Source organism: Blennius ocellaris (assembly GCF_963422515.1).
Source record: "Blennius ocellaris genome assembly, chromosome: 2".
Classification (NCBI taxonomy): domain Eukaryota; kingdom Metazoa; phylum Chordata; class Actinopteri; order Blenniiformes; family Blenniidae; genus Blennius; species Blennius ocellaris.
The window spans coordinates 24,877,880-24,891,300 of NC_137651.1; positions in this window are offsets into that span (position 1 = coordinate 24,877,880).

Here is a 13,421-nt window from a genome sequence, read left to right on the forward strand (position 1 = left end):
TTCATCCAGAAAACCTGCGTCCGTTACCTACTAGTCTCAGAGTTGCTGAGAGGAACCCTGCTGTCTGGATAAATCTGATTTACGAAGGAGTGCGAATGTGTGGTCCTGCTGTTCATCAACCGCTTCCTCAACTGAGGGCGGAACAATCAAGATTTCACCACGAGAGGATGGAGCTGTCAGCATTTTAGGCCTCATTTACACAACATGTTCAAGTGAAAACGTAAAATAATCTGCTGCTAATCATTTCTCTTCCTTTTCTTGACACGCAGGAGACAAATATTCACAATTTACACAAATACTCATCGATACCCATCGTATCTGTCCAGGTATTTGAGAAAATTTGATGTAGACAAACTGACTAGAAGATAAATTGTAAGTTTTGGCTTCAAGCAGTTTCAGATAAAAGAAACCACCATGTACGACGATCCTTCGTCACTTGCATTGACACTTGAATTGATTGTGGAATTCGTCTGAGCAGTCTTCATGCCTCTGGTGTCGGAGGCATAGTACTCCATTCATGAATGGAAGGAAGTAATACATGTCTGTAAATGTTCACAAATATACATTTCAAACTGTGGAATAAGGTGTCCTCCAGGGCTCTACCCGAGGGCTCACATACAAGTGATTTTATAAAAAATATATATATAAAAATTTCAGATGATACAAGTTATTCTTCTGACATGAAAGCATAATTCATCAGCAATAAAATAGATTTTTTTTTAAGGTCTTAAAATGGCTTTAAAGCAACAAATTATTAATAAATCTTTTTTTTTCTTCTTTTGAATGAAAATTGCACTAAAACTGAGGATGGTAAAAAAAAATTAAGTTGCCACACTATTATCTATTATCTATTATCTATTATCTATTGTCTATTATCTATTATCTATTATTTATTATCTATTATCTATTATCTATTATCTATTATCTATTATCTATTATCTATTATCTATTATCTATTATCTATTATCTATTATCTATTATCTATTATCTATTATCTATTATCTATTTTCTATTCCTGCTGGAAGTCGCGGCCGTTTGAAACTTCCTGAACCTCCTCTCCTCATTGGATGTGGACAAAGCTCCTCTCTTCTGATTGGCTGTGAGATCAGTGGCTCACAGCTCAGCGCCGCCTTTTTCTCCATTGATTCTCCATCATTAAGAATTTGTGAGTGTGTGTTGTGTTGTATTTAAAGACTGTATTTATCAAGCCGTTCTCTCGTGCCTCCATGAATGAAGCCAAACCTTCAGCGTTCCACTTCTGGGTGCCGCTGCTTCGACTTCATCGATGAGAAACGTGGATTTTTACTGAAACTGCTTTGACAGAATCTATTCTTCCATCTCCTGAAGAGGCGTTTGTCCTCAGGGTGATTGAAGATGAGCCGTTAGATGTCAATTCTTTTTTTTTTCTTTTTTTTTTTTTTTTAAGTCACGGGATCTTTTTATTAGTTTTTTCACTTTTTTTTTTTTTTAACAACAAAAATGAATTAAAACAAAGGTTAGGGTTAGAATGCTTAGAATTAAAAGGTTAATTCAATCGAATACAGGTTTTTATCATTAAAAAAAATTGTGATAATATCCAATGAGCCCAGTTTTTCTTCTACGTCCTTAAGTGAGAAACTTCATTCGGGACGCAGATACATAAGGAACATAAGTAAAAAAAAATAGAAGAAAAAACCATCGGGTCCGATAGTACTTGTACTCATTAAAGATCCCCGATTCGACCCGGCCCAGAGAATCTTTGATATTTAATGAGAACGACCGCCGTAAGACAGGTGGTCAGTGATAATCTGTTGAAGCATCCAGAGGAGGTGAAGGCGACTACTTCCTGGTGTTTTCCAGCTGCTAGAGGTTTTGGCAGAATGAAGGATCCGTCCGGCTCCGTCCTCGTTGGTTAAACCCCGCAGCGTTCAGGTCGTCAAGCGCAATAAATCTCCGTGGCTCCTGCAGCTCGGCCAGCGCTCCGTAACCTCGGTGACCGAAGGAGTCCTTATTGCCACTTTCCAGCTCGTAAAATTTGTATGGAACCGCAAAACATGTTTGACCTTTAGAATGAAGTGGGCCGGCCTCCTGGAGTTCTGTCACACCAACCCAAACCCTCCATGGCGTTTTTTTACACCCGGTTGGAACGGTAGGCATTTTATTACATCTTTAATTTTTTTTTTTTTATTGAATTTCAACCTTTAAGACATTTTGACCCATTTGGCAGTTTTAACAATCGGTCTTCTACCATCTTCTGTCCAAAAAGCTGCGCTCCCTACAAAGAGAGCCGATAACCAGTTCAGAAAACTGCAAATAAAGTTGTCAAACCCGAGTTTTTAGCATGGCAGAAGAAGACGAGTCAATATAAAGGGGGTGGAATAATAATAATAATTATAATAATAATAAAACAGTGTAGTGTGAGAAAGGTGTGAGGCGTGCAGTGGAACGGCGTGCAGCTGAACCCTGGTTCTCTGCTGTGAAACTGTGCAGGAAACACCTGCGGAAGCTTCAGGCTTCACTGAGCATCGGCGCACAAACAGCCACAGCAGAAACGGCCTCACGTCTGAACGTCCCAGGACGCGCTGAGTGTTCTGTGTTGGAACCTCAGCAGAGGATCCACAGGCTTCAGGCTCGACCAGTTTAGAACCACCGTCACTGATACAGAAGTGAAAGCGACTGATACGCCTTGAATCAGCCTGAATTCACTGAGATGGAAACTTCAACCACTTGTTTTCTCATGAGGTCCTAAAACACGCTGCTGCTGCTGTTGGCCGGAACCGTGTTAGAATTGTGGAACGATGAGAAGAACTCTGAAGAACTGAGGGTAAAAACCAGACCAGAGGCGACCTGGTCTGAGAGTTCAGGGTTTAGGCTTCTGGGAACACCTGAGGGGGTCACGGGACGGTTCTCCACTGGACGGTTCTCCACTGGACGGTTCTTCACTGGATGGTTCTCCACGGAATGGTTCTCCACTGGATGGTTCTCCATGGGACGGTTCTCCACTGGATGGTTCTCCACGGAATGGTTCTCCACTGGACGGTTCTCCACAGGACGGTTCTCCACAGGACGGTTCTCCACAGGACGGTTCTCCACGGGATGGTTCTTCACTGGACGGTTCTCCAAGGGATGGTTCTCCACAGAACAGTTCTCCACTGGATGGTTTTCCAATTTAAATACCAACAATGGTAATAGGAATACCTATTGTGGTATTCCTATTACCATTGTTGGTATTTAAATCATTGTTACCTCGGTCACTATTTATATAAATTGTGTGTGTGTATGTATGTATGTATGTATGTAATGTATGTATGTGTGTATGTATGTATGTGTTTTTGCACATGTACAACTATAATACGGCTTTTTTTGGTTTTGTTTTTTAAGTAACTTCAATAGGAAGCAGCTATTTTATTTTTATTCATTCTATGCTAGCTCGGGGTGGGATACAATAAGTTATTTTCTTCATCCCACTCCATTTCCATGGATACCTCCGTGCACATCTGGAGTTGCAGTGTAACCTGCTGTGTTTCTCTCCATACTGCGGTGAATTGTGAACAAAAATACAAAGTTAAAAAAAAAAAAAATTGGTCTTGGGAATTGTCCACAGACGATGTTTCCAGGAGGGACATTGGGCAACGGGTGTCAGATGTCTTCAGCGATAAGACACAACATACTCAAGGTGAGCTTTCATGAGGAATTCCTGCGTCAATCAGTTTCAGAAACTTTCACTTGCAGTGACTTTCTTGGAATGTTGGCAGGCACAGGTTTTCAGAAGTGAACAGGGAACGCAGCTTGTTTTTTGTTTAGATTTTTTTTGTGTTTTTTTTTTTAAATCTTCCCAATCAGGAACAAGGAACACAACTTTTTGTTTTTTTAAAGCATCTTCACAATCAGGGACTTTTCACTGGGAGGAACGTGTTTTAAAGGATGTTCACAGACGGTGGTTTTCATCGACGGTGGCCTTGAGGGTTCCTCCGTCCTTGTGGTTTCCTGGAGTGGCTCACAGACGCTGGACTCTACAGGTTTGCAAACGTTGCGTGGGATCGTTGGAATCAGTTTTTCTCATGTTGGGATCTTTGTCTCAGAAGGAGGTTCTCAAGAATCTTCCCAAGCAGTGAATCAGTGTTGATAGACAGAAGTGTTCACAGATTACGGTATTAGAAGACGTTCCACTGACCGTGATTCTCAAGAACAGTCCGTCTTTCAAAGGGTTCCTGAGGAAGTGGGTTTTTTTTTTTTTTTTTAACAGTAAGAACTACTTCCAGTGTGTTTGTTTTTCCTCCAACTGTTTTTATGAGCGTTTAAAATGAGTGGTTTGTGCATCAATCCTGGTTGTTAAGTGATGACGGGCACTTTTTTATCGTCTCTTCCTGAGACAATGGACTTCAGAGGATTCCTCTGGTTTGTCTTCATGTTATTGATCATCGAAGAGCCCGTCACGGATTAAAATGAGTGTGTGTGTGTGTGTGTGTGTGTGTGTGTGTGTGTGTGTGTGTGTGTGTGTGTGTGTGTGTGTGTGTGTGTGTGTGTGTGTGTGTGTGTGTGTGTGTGTGTGTCAAGCTCAGCTTGTGAGCACACGCTGAGCCTTAAAGGGAATAGAACACGCTCAGACCCGCTAAAGCAAACAAAATCTTTCTCCGGGGGCCGTGGCTTCATTTTCACCTTTCACTTAGTGTGTTGCACACACACACACACACACACACACACACACACACACACACACACACACACACACAGAGCAGGAGAAGTTGCAAAGAGCTTGCACAGCTGCTGCGTTGAATAAAAAGTCCAACCAGAGGATGAGTTGATCAGAAGCTCCACCTCGTAAGTTCACAAGTTCACATTAATGCTGAGTGAAGAACGTTGAATGTTTGTGTTCCTTCATCCTCCGCTCTCCAGAAAACAAAGACACAACACATCCGGAAAGTCCCGAGAGGTGTTTGCTCTGTTTAATCCTCGACTAATGGGAAGAAAAATCCCGTGAGACCTTCTGATCATGACAGAGATTAACAGTCGTCCTTCTCTTTAAATTGACAAGAAATGAGTCATGAATCAGAATGTTGCCAAAAAAAAGTTCACCAAAGAAATTAAATGAGAAGGGAAGATGGAATATTGAAAGTATATGTTTTGTACTGTAACTGATTTTAGCATTATTGTTGTTATTATTATTATTATTATTATTATTATTATTATTATTATTATTGGAAATGGGGAATTGAACCCTCAACCTCAACTGTTTGTATGGTATGAAAAGTGCCAAAAGAAATAAAATGTAATTGTTTTATATTGAAAAGAAGACAATGAAGTTAAGAGGTTTAAATTCCTTAAGGTAATACATTATTTTGTGTTTTTATATAGTTTTCTTAGTTTTTTTTCTCCTTATTTCATGTTGTCATCACATTTTTACAACAGCAAGATAACCTGACGAATACAAATGACCTCTTTTAATTAATTTTTTAAATCACATTTTTTTGTTTTTGTTTAAAACTCTGAGTTGTGTAAGTGTACGCACCCTGAAAGCTGGTCCTTTCTGGGTACGACTATCAGCATGCCGCATCTTGACTTGGCAGTATTTACTAGTATTTGCTGGTTAAAGTATTTTCAGAGCAGCTTCAGTCAGGATAAACCTCAGGCTCCTTCTCCTCTCAGTCATCTGGTGTTTCGTTGCACTGGTCACTTTTCCTTTGGGTCATTTTTTTTTTTTTTTGGTTTTTAAATCTTCGTCCCCTTGGCCATGTTTTTCTCAGATATAATATTTGTTTGCAATGCTCCGAGGATGATTCAGCAAATTGAGAAAAAAACAAAAAAACAATAAAAAATCTTTCAATAACTTATAAATGACAATAAACACAGTTTTGACCGATAGTCTATAAAATACGGTAAGTGAAAGGCTCTGAGGGAAGCTGTGATTGGTCGAGAGTCGCTGAATCAGGAAGTGTTGAATCATGGGTTTTGTCCAAATCTGACTTTAATTTGATTTTGTCCTCGTGAAAACTTTTCATTTCTCTGTCAAACACTTTGGTTTTACTTCAAGGCTATAAAGATCTACTTTAACACAAACTTCTTGAATAAAGGGAGTTTAAATCACGTCAGCCAGGGAACTCTTCATTGATCCAGGCGGTCGGTTTAGATGAGGGTGAATGAAAACGTCAAAAATAAAGAAAAGCAGAACAAAGGAGTGTGTGGGTAAACACTGGCACTCATCACTTCCACTGAGTCAACCTGCTGTTTCTGTAGTTTTATTGTGAAATGCAGGGACAGCCTGAATTTCCAGTTCTTAAGAATGTCACCGTCGTCCCATATTTTATACATTATCACAAAACAAATAAAACTAATGAAAGAGCTCATATCTGAATGTTGTGTGTGACGATCTGAAATGTGTTTGTAGTGAGTCAGAACCACTTTGATCGTTTATTTTATCAGTTACAAATACCTGGGAATACCACAGGCAAATGGCAACCGTGAACAGGCAACAAGGAAAGCGGCAACGGCCAAATACCTCCAGCGAGTGAGGCAAGTCCTAAGAAGCCAGCTCAATGACAAGAACAAGTCCAGGGCAATAAACAGCTACGCCCTGCCAGTGATCAGGTACCCTGCGGGTATAATAAGGTGGCCAAAGGAAGAGATACAGACCACAGATGTTAAAACACGAAAGCTCCTCACCATGCATGGTGGGTTACATCCCAAATCCAGCACCTTGAGACTGTATGCTAGCCGTAAGGAAGGAGGCCGAGGACTAGTGAGCGTGAGAGCCACCATCCAGGATGAAACATCCAAGCTCCATACATGCATCAAGGACAGGGCTCCGATGGATGACATACTCAGCGAAAGTCTCAGACAATGGCGAGATGAGGAGGTGCTGGAAGAGGGACCATCATGGGAGGACAAGCCCCTACATGGGATGTACCACCGGAACTTCACTGAAGTGGCTGATCTCAAGAAGTCCTAGCAATGGCTAGAGAGGGCTGGCCTACAGGACAGCACAGAGGCCCTCATCCTGGCTGCACAGGAGCAGGCTCTGAGCACCAGAGCGATAGAAGCCCACATCTACCACACCAGACAAGACCTAAGGTGTAGACTGTGCAAAGAGGCACCTGAGACAATCCAGCACATAACTGCAGGGTGCAAGATGCTGGCTGGGAAAGCATACATGGAACGCCATAACCAAGTGGCTGGCATAGTGTACCGAAACATCTGTGCGGAGTATGGTCTGGAAACCCCAAGGTCACAGTGGGAGACACCCCAAAGGTGGTGGAGAATGACCGATCCAAGATCCTGTGGGACTTCCAGATACAGACAGACAGGATGGTAATGGCGAACCAACCAGACATTGTGGTGGTTGATAAAGGGCAGAGGAAAGCCGTGGTGGTGGATGTAGCAATACCAAGTGATGGTAACATCAGAAAGAAGGAACATGAGAACCTTGAGAAATACCAAGGGCTCAGAGAGGAGCTGGAGAGGGCTTGGAAGGTGAAGGTGACAGTAGTGCCCGTGGTAATCGGAGCACTTGGGGCAGTAACCTCCAAACTGGAGGAGTGGCTACAGCAGATCCCTGGAACAACCTCAGACATCTCAGTCCAGAAAAGTGCAGTACTTGGAACAGCAAAGATACTGCACAGGACCCTCAAGCTCCCAGGCCTCTGGTAGAGGACCCGAGCTTGGAATAGAAAAACAGGTGACCGCCCGCGGAGGGCGAGAGGGGATTTTTTTATTTATTTTTATATATATATCTGAAGGTCATTTAGGTCATTTAGGTACCCAAAACTGTACTGAGGGCTTTTTTTTTAAATCCCATTTGTAATAATTGTAATGCTGCAGGTTGCGTTTCTACGACTTACATGTTTTAGTCTGCATTCAATAATCTGCAACAAATACATTTCAATTATACAATTAGGCTAAAACGTGAGAAAATGTTGAGAATCATTGTGAAGCACACAAAATCCAAACTGGGTTTTTCTGCTGTCTTGCAGTCAGATTCTGGGCTTTAACAGTCCAGCGTGCCTCCATTTCAGAATTCTATACAGTCGGTGTCAGGGCCTCTCCACACCAGATCATCGTTTCACTCCGCGTAGCCACACGTTTTAGGAGCTCGGAAATGTGTGGTTGTTTTTAATCCCAAGAGTGAGGAAATTCTAAAACGCCAGCTGGGGTTCCAGGTTTCAAGACGCTCTTCTGTTTCTGCAGAAGCCAGGGTTGGGGTTTTTTTTTGTGGTGTGTGATTTTGTTAAAAAGACTTTCTAAACGTGTAAGCGTGAAGCTTTTCTGAAATGAAAACACCAACAACAACAAAAAAAGATGCATTTTCACTTTGACATGCTGTAAAAGAGGCCCGACTGAGAAACCAAACAGACGGTCTGGATCTGGAAGGTTGGACACAAGTACAATTTGTTATGTAAAGGTCACACGTTTTCAAATGTAATTTTAATATCGCATAAGGTTGTTTTTATATATATATATATATATATTTATTTATTTTATTATTTATTTTTTTTTCTGAGTGTGTGGCATTTCTTGAGGAAGCACTTTTACGGGTGCAGGTGAGAGGGAGACGTGGCCTGGAGCTGCAGTGGAAGTATTGACAGGCTTTTACTGAAACTCTTTTAATCAACACGATCTGCACATTTAACACGAGTCGGGACCTGTACAGTTTCTACAGTAGGATACACAATAAAGCAAGCTCTCTCTCTCTCTCTCTCTCTCTCTCTCTCTCTCTCTCTCTCTCTCTCTCTCTCTCTCTCTCTCTCTCTCTCTCTCTCTCTCCACACACACACACAGATCTCAAAAAGACATAATGTTCCCTGTAAATCAGTATCAGTATCAGTTGTAACTTGTCTCGAGTTCTCCGTCACCTGTAGAATAAATACACTCACTTCACAGAGCGACATGAATTAACAAGGTGCAGCTCGACACAAAATAAACAGAGATGAACACAAACAAATACGAAACGTTGGAATATTGTCAACGTGCACGTGGAAACCACGGGGAGCGTTGTTTTCAGCCTGGTTCATTCCGGATCACCTACTGCCATCTGCTGGTCGCTCTCACCGTTACAAGGCCGTGCACAATACCACCGTTCACCGCCAGATGGCAGTGCGCCATCACATTTCTCTGAAGCACGTTTCACTTGAAGAGGGAAGCGTCGTGATGCAAGCAGGGGCCTGGGGGTGGCCAGCACACCTGATTTCATGGTGGCTGAAGGACCTCGTGAGACCAGGAGGGTCAGTAAAGAAGGATTAAAAGCAGCTAAATGAAAGATTTTTTTTTCTTTCTCGTCCATGTTTGCATTAGGAGCCAGTCAGACCTCCGTCAGACCTCCGCCGTGCTGCGGTGGATGAAGCGTGGGCCTCACGTTGAGGACGTTTCTTCCTCCTGGTAGACAGTGAGACCCTGAGGCGGAGCGGCGATGCTTCATTCACATCCTGCATTTCATATTCCAGCGCTCTGGACTCGCTGTGCTTCAGAGAGGAGGATTAGGAAGTAAAAAGGAAGACTTCCCGCCCTCGCGGTTCCCGCTGGCTTGGTAGGGAGGTGGTTGGCTCCGTCACGTCCCAGGGAGAGGGTTGACGGTTTGAGTCCAGAGGCTGGAGTTTGCATGTTGGCTTTGGTTTGATGCCGATGGAGGCGAAGGGGGTTTACTGTGATTGGTCACCATTCAAGTCAAAATGCTAGACGCTCATTGTGTTTTGGTTTTCCCTTCACCCGACAGCAGCGCGCGCAGCCGCTGGAAACGCTGCGGCTCTTTTAGGAAAGGGCTCCCAAGGTGGAACTTTTCAAAAACACTCCGTCGTCATGTAAAACGAGTGACAAAAGGACAATGTCTTAAAAAACGACCAGTTGTTAATGTTTACAGAGTATTGTTCTCTGTGTGTCGGTTCATTACTAAGACAAACAACAGCACCACCCTGTGGCCTGGCATGCTCACTACATATTGTCCATGTAAATGGACGTCGTATTCGTCACATCACTGTGTAAACGTGGGACTTTTCTGAAACAAAAAAATACTGTTTTTACTGGAAGCTTTGTCAAACGGCCTGAATCTGAACAAGTGGAACTTCTGCGCTGTTTGACTTTAAATGACAATAAATGAACATCTGTCTCCTCGTCAGTTCACACAGAACTCTGGTCTGCGCTGAGCTGAGGACCTCAGTGTAAATTTCTCCATCTGTGAGATTATCTTATCTTTTCTGGTCTGGTCTTGTCTTGTCTGGTCTGGTCTGGTCTTTATATTGCTCAGAAAAAAAAGACCAAACATTTATTTCCATATGCGAACTGAGAAATATAAAACCATGTGTTACATGTGTCATTTAAATCTAAATCTATTTTATTTCTAATTTGTGTGTAAAAACAAAGTAGAATCTTGGTTTTATTTTTTCCAAGACTTTCCAAACAAAAATACCTTCTTTATTTATTTATTTATTTTTTTAATTCAGAGTTGATTCCTGGGAACTCGTCTCCCAGAGTAAGTTGCAATGCAGGCTACAGGTTTGCACATCCCTCAGGTTTGATCCATCCTGCAGTGTGTTACACCTAAAGCGGTCCCCCCCACAGGGAGGCGGGATTAACAGCAGCTTCTCTCCTGCCGTCAGCTCTCCGGTACAAAGACGTCAAACCAAGACGCACAACCTGCAAAACCCCGGGACCCCCAGAACCCCCAGAACTGGAGCATCCCTGATGTCAGGAAAATTACATTAGAGCAACAGAGGAATAGAAAATGTGATTAAAGCTGAAATTAAAACAAAAAAAATGACAAATTTTTGGTTCTGATTTCCCTATTTAGTTTTCCTCACATTTCTTTAAAGCTTTCTAAAGGTTTTTACTGCCATTTTATTTCCTGTACTTTTTAAAATTTTTCTAACCAACATTTTACATTTTGACTCTCTTCACTCTGTTTAAGCTCATCAGCTGGAACGAACAAAACATTTCAACACTTCAGTTGAGCTCTTTTTGAAAAGATATCCTCCCTTGTTTTCCTTCATCAGTTTTTACATTCAGTTATTTTCAATTTTTCTAAATCTTCCAAGACAGTAGAAGAAGAAATCCTCCTCATTTGTTGTGGCCATCTCCCGGCTATTTACTCGTTTGAGGTTTGACACTTTTTGAGTCACTTTTCCACTTTTACATAACATGACAGCGTGAACGTCTGAAGGTTTTACTTTGAAAAACCAGACTGAGAACAGGGAGGATTCATACAAACAATCAAACTCAAATCTGCTCTGTCCTGGTGGGGCAGTGGAGGAACTCTTCATCCAGTGGCCTTCAGGCCTGCTGGGGTTCTGGGTTCTGGGTCCTGGGTCCTGGGTTCTGGGTTCATCCTCTCAGACATTCAGGGCAGCAAAGCAGAGACGGAGTGTGACTCTCCCTGTTTCCATGTGTGAAGCAGCTCTTTGAACAAAGCTCAGGATTTACCCTCCTCACCCTCTTCCTCTTCCTCCTCCTCCTCTTCCTCCTCCCTGTGCCCAGTTAATCTCTCCCATCGCTCCCTGACTGCAGAATCCAACAGTTGCAAACAAAAAAGTCACCATGTTCTTGTTTTAACTGACTTATTTCAAACTATTTGATGTTTTATATATTTTATATATTTTATAAGCTCTCTGTGTCTGTACTTTTATTGTATTTCATGTCTGATGCTATTTATGTGTTTTTAAGAGCATTGACACTGTACATTAATTCTATGTACTTCTACCAGGACACAATTGCTAAAGTCATTATTAATCTCAATGTGTTTCTCCCTGAATAAATAAAGGCAAATGATTCCCTTTCACACCAGTCAGCGCCTCGCCGTGCATCTCGCCATACATCCCACCATACATCCCGCCGTACATCCCTCCGTACATCCCGCCGTGGTGCCAGTTCTGGAGGTAAATCCTCCGTATGAAGACAATGTCGTGTCGTCCTCCATCAGTGGAGGACGGGTCTAATCCCCCCCACCCCCCACCACCACCACCCTGACTTTCCCATGCCCCCCCCCCCCAGGTCTTCCTGGATTTATCTGCTCCTCGCTCTCCTGACAGTTTGAAGGTCAGACTGACGAGCTTCAGCACATTTTAACCCGTTCCTGTGCAGCTAGTTACATAAAAAAACGACCAATTACCAATTTGTGCTCCAGCTCCTCTTATATGTGTGTTCATATATAGAACACAAAGGTAGAAATGACGGTTTAATGTGAATTAAGGGGGTAGGACTAAATAAGCTCTGCTTCTTCCTGCTCCTCGTCGGACATGCTGGGCCATTATATTATATTAGTTATGTTACTGTTTTGTTTGGCCTTGGTTGCTTTGCTCTGTTAGGTTTGTTTTTGTTTTGTACCAACATGTCCGAAATAAACTAAACTTTAAAAAAATAAATAAATAAATAAAATAAATTCAATGTTAAAAGATGCTCCGGTGGAAGAGTATGTTTCAGAAGTGTCGGAGGTTTCGCTCAGAGTTTCTCACAGTTTTCACGTCCTCGGGATCCGAATTGTTCAAACATAGAAATCTGCCTGAACAGGATCCACGTCTCGGCTCCCCTTAAAACATCTGAGGCATCTCCTGACGTCTGACGCCTCCCAGACTTTGTGTGTGATTCACACCCTGCTCAGGCTTTGTGCCTGTCAGCGGAGCTCTGACGACTAATAATCACCTGTTTCAGGTATTCAGGCTCGGCGTCGCGGCTGCAGAATCACAACGGAACGTCGAGTAAAAGCAAACGGACGAGAAGGGAAAGGGGACCAGAATGTTCAGAGCACTGACGGTTTAATTACACTGTGGCGTTTTCAAGAGAAGTTTCATTGCGACTTGGGCATCAGACGAGATGTTTTTGAAAACGGCTTCCAAGGTGGAACCTTTTGACGACACTGTGACTCCCTCATCGTGACACGCTGCTCCTTTAATAACTGTTATTAGACGTAGTTTAATTCACCCATTTACCTGAATTAACATCATGTAGCAGCCCTTTAGAATTATCATTTAGTTTATAAATTGGTTTGGGCTTATAGTATAGAGTATAATTTCATTTATCCTGCCAAATGGTGCCACCAGATCTGCTCAACACTGATTTAATTATTTATAGTATTGTGCCTTTTTAATTCTCCCTGCATATTGTGCTTGATGTAATGGCACTGAAATTAAATCAGTAATGATGCTGATAAAAAAAAATTGATCTCTAATATATGTTGTATTTCTTCAAATACGTGAAGCAACACTGTTAAGATGTTTCTGCAAAAGAAGGAGGAGGAGGAAGAGGAGGAAGATGAGGAGGTGGAGGAGGCAGAGGAGGAGGAAGATGAAGAAGAGGAGGAAGATACTTTATGATGCTTGATGTCCTTTACTGCTGCGTGAAGCAACATTGTTAAGACGTTTCTGCAAAAGGAGGAAGAGGAGAAAGATGAGGAAGAGGAGGAGGAGGAAGATGAGGAGGAGGAAGATGAGGAGGAGGAGGAGGAGGAGGAGGAGGAGGAGGAGGAG